The sequence below is a fragment of the Phodopus roborovskii genome, unplaced genomic scaffold (assembly GCF_943737965.1).
Source record: "Phodopus roborovskii unplaced genomic scaffold, PHOROB, whole genome shotgun sequence".
Classification (NCBI taxonomy): domain Eukaryota; kingdom Metazoa; phylum Chordata; class Mammalia; order Rodentia; family Cricetidae; genus Phodopus; species Phodopus roborovskii.
This window is the reverse complement of record NW_026126433.1, coordinates 27,868,066-27,873,870: the sequence shown is the minus strand read 5'-3', so window position 1 is coordinate 27,873,870 and position 5,805 is coordinate 27,868,066.

The following is a 5,805-nucleotide window of genomic DNA, read 5'->3' as shown; positions in this document are numbered from 1 at the left end:
CTTGGCTCATTCTGCCTGTCGTGGCAGAATGGGACTCTACTGGGCATTTATCTCTACTACCCAATGAAATCTGGTTTCAAGTACAGAAGGAAGGGCTCGGAAGAGTTCTACAGCCTACCTAGAGGGACATAGTGGGGAGACCCTGAGCAGGCAGCATTTTGAAGATGAAACAGGAGGGGGGGGGTTAAAAATGGAAAGACTCAGCTATAGATAGAGGATGGAGAAGTGCCCAGAAGACAAGCTGGAGTGCAAGGCTCAGTTTGCCAGGCAGTGGTGGGATGTGACCTTCCTCCTAGCTTGTGGGTACCTGAGGTCCTGGGCTGTGGGGTGGATGACAAGAGGACTCAGGCAGGACAGAACTTATGGATCCCCAGGAAAAGCCACCCATTAATGTCCATATACCACCACTTCCCACTACCTCCACAGCCTTCTCTCCAGAAATCTGTCCCAGACCCCCTCCTTATAGTTCCTAGATTGACAGTGGACAGCTAACCACATGTGTGCTGGGAAGCAAACCTAGGTCCTCTGCAAGATCAGCAAGTGCTCCTAGGCCCCGAGCTTTTTGTTGTTGCAGATTTGGTATCAACCCAAATGAGAACCTGAAATTACATTTCAGGAAATAATCTCATAGTATTATTATATTGACAGTTCATCTGTGTTTCCAAAATTATTGGTGTGTGTGTGTGTGTGTGTGTGTGTGTGTGTGTGTGTGTGTGTACGTGCACGCACATGAGGTTATCAGGTCCCCTGCAGCTAGAGTTAAGATGGCTGTGAGATACCAGATGCAGTTGCTAGGAATTGAACTCCCATCCTCTATAAGAGCAGAAAGTGGTCTTAACCACTGCAACCTTGACAGTTCACGCCTCCACCAGGGCTGTCTGAATAGGGCTTAGTTTTGCTTTGTTTTAAAAGTTTTCAATCCTCTCAGTTTTGAATATATTGCCTAGGAACTCGACTACTACCCAGTTTGTTTGGGGTAGATATGTAATTTTCTAGCCTTCTAACCTGAACACTTAAAAATAAAACCACCATCATGCTACACATTCACTGGACCACGTTTAAGAAGCCCCATTCTCAGAGGCAGGAGGATTTCTGGGAGTTTGGGGCCAGGCTGGTTTACACAGTGGGTTCCAGGACAGGCTCTAAAGTTACAGAGACTAAAAAAAGAAGGCCCATTCTCTTCAAGCAAGCTCATCTGTACTCTGATTAGCCAAACATTCTTAAGATAGGCTAGCTCCTGGGAAAACATATTTTCCTAAACTGCAAGAATCAAATAAGAAATTAGTCAAGAAATGCCTTGGTCTGAGCTGAGGGTAGATAGCAGGGTCCAGCACCAGCAGGGAGGGGCCAGAAGCATGGAACCCGGGGCTTCTAGTCATTAATTCTGGTTTGGCAACATTCTCAGAATGAATTTTTCTTTTTTTCTGGTGTGTGTGTGTCCTTCCTCAGGCTCAGTCCATCTTGTTATCTGAGACAGGCCTGGAGAGTGACAAGTAGACTAGACTGGCTGCCTCTCGAGCCCCAGGGATTTGGGCCTGTTGCTTCTCCAAGCCTGTGCCACTACATCCAGCCTTTCCTTTCTTTTCTTTTAAACAGGTGTTGTTTTAAACCGGAGGTCATTGTGTTTCCAAGGCAAGCATTTTACCAACTGAGCTACCATTCCAGCCCCTAGGTTGGAGTGTGTATGTTTGTATCAGAGATGGATGTTGAATGTCTTCCTCATTTGCACTCCCTTTTTTGAGAAGGTCTCTCATTTAATCTAGAATTTACAGATTCAGCTGGGCTGGTTGGTCAGGGAGTCCCAGAAGTTTCTACCTTCCCAAGAGCTAGATCTACAGATATGTGCTGCCACGCAGGTTTTTGCTTTAGATTTACATGTGTGTATGTTAGTGTATGCCTGTGTCCAAGCATACTGCAGATGCCAGGTGTCAGATCCCATGGTGTCAAGAATCAGTCATCTGCAGGAAGCCCAATTTGTCACGTGTGCTGGGATCCAAACTCTGGGCCTCATGTTTGCACAGCAAGCACTTTTACTCAACCATCTTCCCCTGGCCTCTAAGTTTGAATTTTTGACATAACCCACCTTCCTACTTCCAACATATAATATGTTTCACGTGCACGTACACACACACACTTACTACATCCCCAGTTGGCACACCCCACATTTGGAACACCTCCCAAGGCTGTGTTTACTATTTCACTCTTCCCCAGGTCAAGAGAGTGCCAGGTACAGAGGGAATGAAATGCAATATAAGCACTGCTAAGTGTTTCAGGCATGCTGCCTGCACTGTACCTTGTCACTGACAGCCACCAACACCACTTGATGTTTCCAGAATACTTTTGACCCTTCCCACCACTGATGACCACATGTCCATTTCTGTAACTCTTTTGGAAATTTTAGTAAAAAATAAGTCAAGTAAGAAAAATTAAGGTTTATTTGTATATTAATCAGCAATTGATCTGAATAAGGCACATTCAATGTCATCAATATGGAAACAAATGCAAATAGCAGTCATGGTGACATGAGCAAGTCAGATATCAATACTGTCAAAGCCATTAAATTTGTAAATACATAAAGGAAAATTGGTGGTTACGGAATTTTGATTAAATAGAAAAGGAAGGTGTTGGTGAAAACCATCTGGCTACATTTGTCTGTCACATACTAACAGTGGCGCTCACAGTGCTCCTGTCTTCTAACAAGGACAAGCCAAAGGCTAAGAGAAAATGCTCTATCACCAGCCAGCTGTCAGAGTAGGCCACAGGCTGAGCTCACTACCCTAAGCCTGATGGCTTCCAGGTGAAATTTACTAGAGTTATTTCAGTGTTAAAATATCTCTAGAACTCCTTTGCTGATCTTCTGAAAGTTAATTTAAAAATCTGAATTTTACCTAAAATTCTGAATTTTACCTCGAAGGGAAAAACCTAAGTCCAAAGACAGTTTCTAATTCCCTTGCTTTCTTCTTGGTATTACTCAAAAAACTATATATATATATATATATATATATATATATATATATATATATCTGTTCTCTGGTATTAATTAAACTGTGATGTTCAAATATGATGTTCGTTATCATGTAGCCACAAATAACTTTTCTAAGTCAAGAAAATTATCACAAATAAAGAATTACTATACACATAAAAGGCTGAAAAACTGCCGGGTGGTGGTGGTGCACACCTTTAATCCCAGCACTCGGGAGGCAGAAGCAGGCAAATCTCTGTGAGTTTGAGGCCAGCCTGGTCTACAGAGCAAGTTCCAGGTCAGGCTCCAAAGCTACAGAAAAAGCCTGTCTTGAAAAATCTGAAAAATGTGAAAAATAATGGACAACACATCAGATAATTTTAATTATGTGTACATTTTAAAATATATTTTTGTTTAAAAAGTAATTGCATTAAGCTGGTGTAGTAATAATCCTATAATCCCACTACATAGAAGTTGAAGGCCTGAGAATCACTAGTTTGGGTTATGTGACTCTGCATCAAAAACAGAAAATAATTTGTTCTGACCCCAAACTGATATATGCTTCTTTTCACAATGATTTTTAAGAAGTCTGGGGATGTAGCTTAGTGGTAGGGCACTTTCCTAAAGTGTCAAGGCCCAGCATTCGATCCCCAGTACTAAAAACCAAAATTAAATTAAAAAAAGGTTTTTGAAATAGTGGATAGAAAACTATTCTCAGTTGACTACACTTATGTATAGAAGGAAAAGTGTATTTTAACAAAATCAACAGTAAAAAAAAAATGAAAGTTAATTTTAGAAATGTATTATACCCTAAATTTATGTGATAGCAATTATGTAAAATTATATTCAACTGAATGAAGAAACTTGTTTCACCCATGATCTGAGCCTCTGACATAGACTGTGTTCAATTACTTCAGGCCAGTTCCTCTGCAGTATGAGGTAGCACAGGCTGAAGGCCAACCCAACAGCTCTGCAAGGCACCTTTGGTTTTATGTGATGTGATGCTAGTAGCTAAGAAAGCTGGGTGTGATGGTATATACCTAAACCCCCCGCACTCCAGGAACTGAAGCAGGAGAAACTACTGTAAGTTCAAAGCCAGCCTTGGCTACAGAGTGAGGACCAGGGCTATGTGACAAGCCACTAACATTCAAAACAAATGAATAGAAGTCTAGAAAAAAAATAAAATAAAAAATCAAATATGGCATACAGATTTTTCTTCAGTATCTCTGTTTTACATTGAGTTGACACTCAAATGCCATTCACTATGCTTAAACTTTGTGTTTAGGGTCTTCTCTCAAATCTGTTGCAGGATTCCCTCAAAATCCCAAATGCAGACTGCTTCTTCCTGTGTACTTCCGTAACTGAGCACATCACAGGCTCTGGCCAAAGACAACCTGTGTCCTTTCTGTGGCAAATGTTTTCAGATCACTCCCCACCCCAGGACTTTGTGACCCCTCTTAACTACCAATAGAGATCTTCTTAGTGTTCCCTAAAATCCCTACAGACTCATATAACTTACCTTCTTAATTATATACATGATCTCATTTATATACATGATCTCATAGCAGCAGACCCTGCAAACCCAAGTGCAAAAGTCTAGGGCTATTCCCATCCATCCACTCAACGGAAGATACCTTTTGTGGGTCAGGGTCATTTAACTAGAGTTTTATGTTAGAGTTCATGTGCTATTGGCTCCAGTCTAACAAGCACAGGTTGTAGCTTAACTGATGTTGGCCATGATTCCTCTTTCTCTTTCCTATGTAGAAAGAACATCCTCTTGCGTTTCTCCAATTCCTTTCCTAATGGCATTGCTAACTAGCTGTCAAGAAACAAATGTAATGTCCCATATTGCACAGCAAATCCCATTTGGTAAAGTTATGCCGGCTGCTAATACCGGGTCTTGTCTGAAATGGCATTCTCACCACAGATTATGACATGCCAGCCAGCAAGGTCAGAAGTGATTAACAAAAAATGAGCAAAAGTCAGAGGCCATGCCCAGCCCATCTGCAGGCCACTATCACCCTGTCCAACAGACCTCACTTCACCTCCTAAGCTTTAACACTTTCATCTCTTCCTACCTGAGTTCGCACCTTCTAGAATGTGCTTTCACTTCATCAATGACTTTCAAACTTCCTTCTCAGTTAAACTTTGTTCTACTGAAATCTTAACAGAGAATCCCAAACACAGCAGGCAAGAGCACAGATATCCTCACATGAGGAGGGGCTACTGGTAGGCACAAAGAAATAATACAGCCAGTTGGGATTTCTTCATTTCCAGTGATTACTAATAATTTCTACATTGATTCCAATACTTGGGAACATTTTTTAAAAAATGATTTATCTGTATTTTTATGTGCATTGGTATTTTGCCTGCACCACACACCTGTGTGAGGGTGTCAGATCTTGGAGTTAGACAGTTGTTATCTACCATGTAGGTGCTGGGAATTAGACCCTGATCCTTTGGAAAAGCAGCCAGTGCTCTTAACCACTGAGCCATTTCTCTAGTCACCAACATTTTTTTTTTTTTTTTTAAATGAAGCAGTTTTTACCTCAACTCATTAGTGGAATAAAAGCATACATGCACCAAGTTCTTAGGTAGGATTTGCAGGAATGAATTCTAGTTTCCTGTTTTCATCTGCTCAAAGTGCAAATCCATGTAAGACACAACCCCACAACTGCATTATTAAAGTAAGTCTTAAAACACTCAGTATGGCTGGGCGTTGGTGGTGCATGCCTTTAATCCCAGCACTTGGGAGGCAGAGGCAGAGGCAGGCGGATCTCTGTGAGTTCAAGACCAGCCTGGTCTACTGTGTGAGTTCCAGAACAGCCTCCAAAGCCACAGAG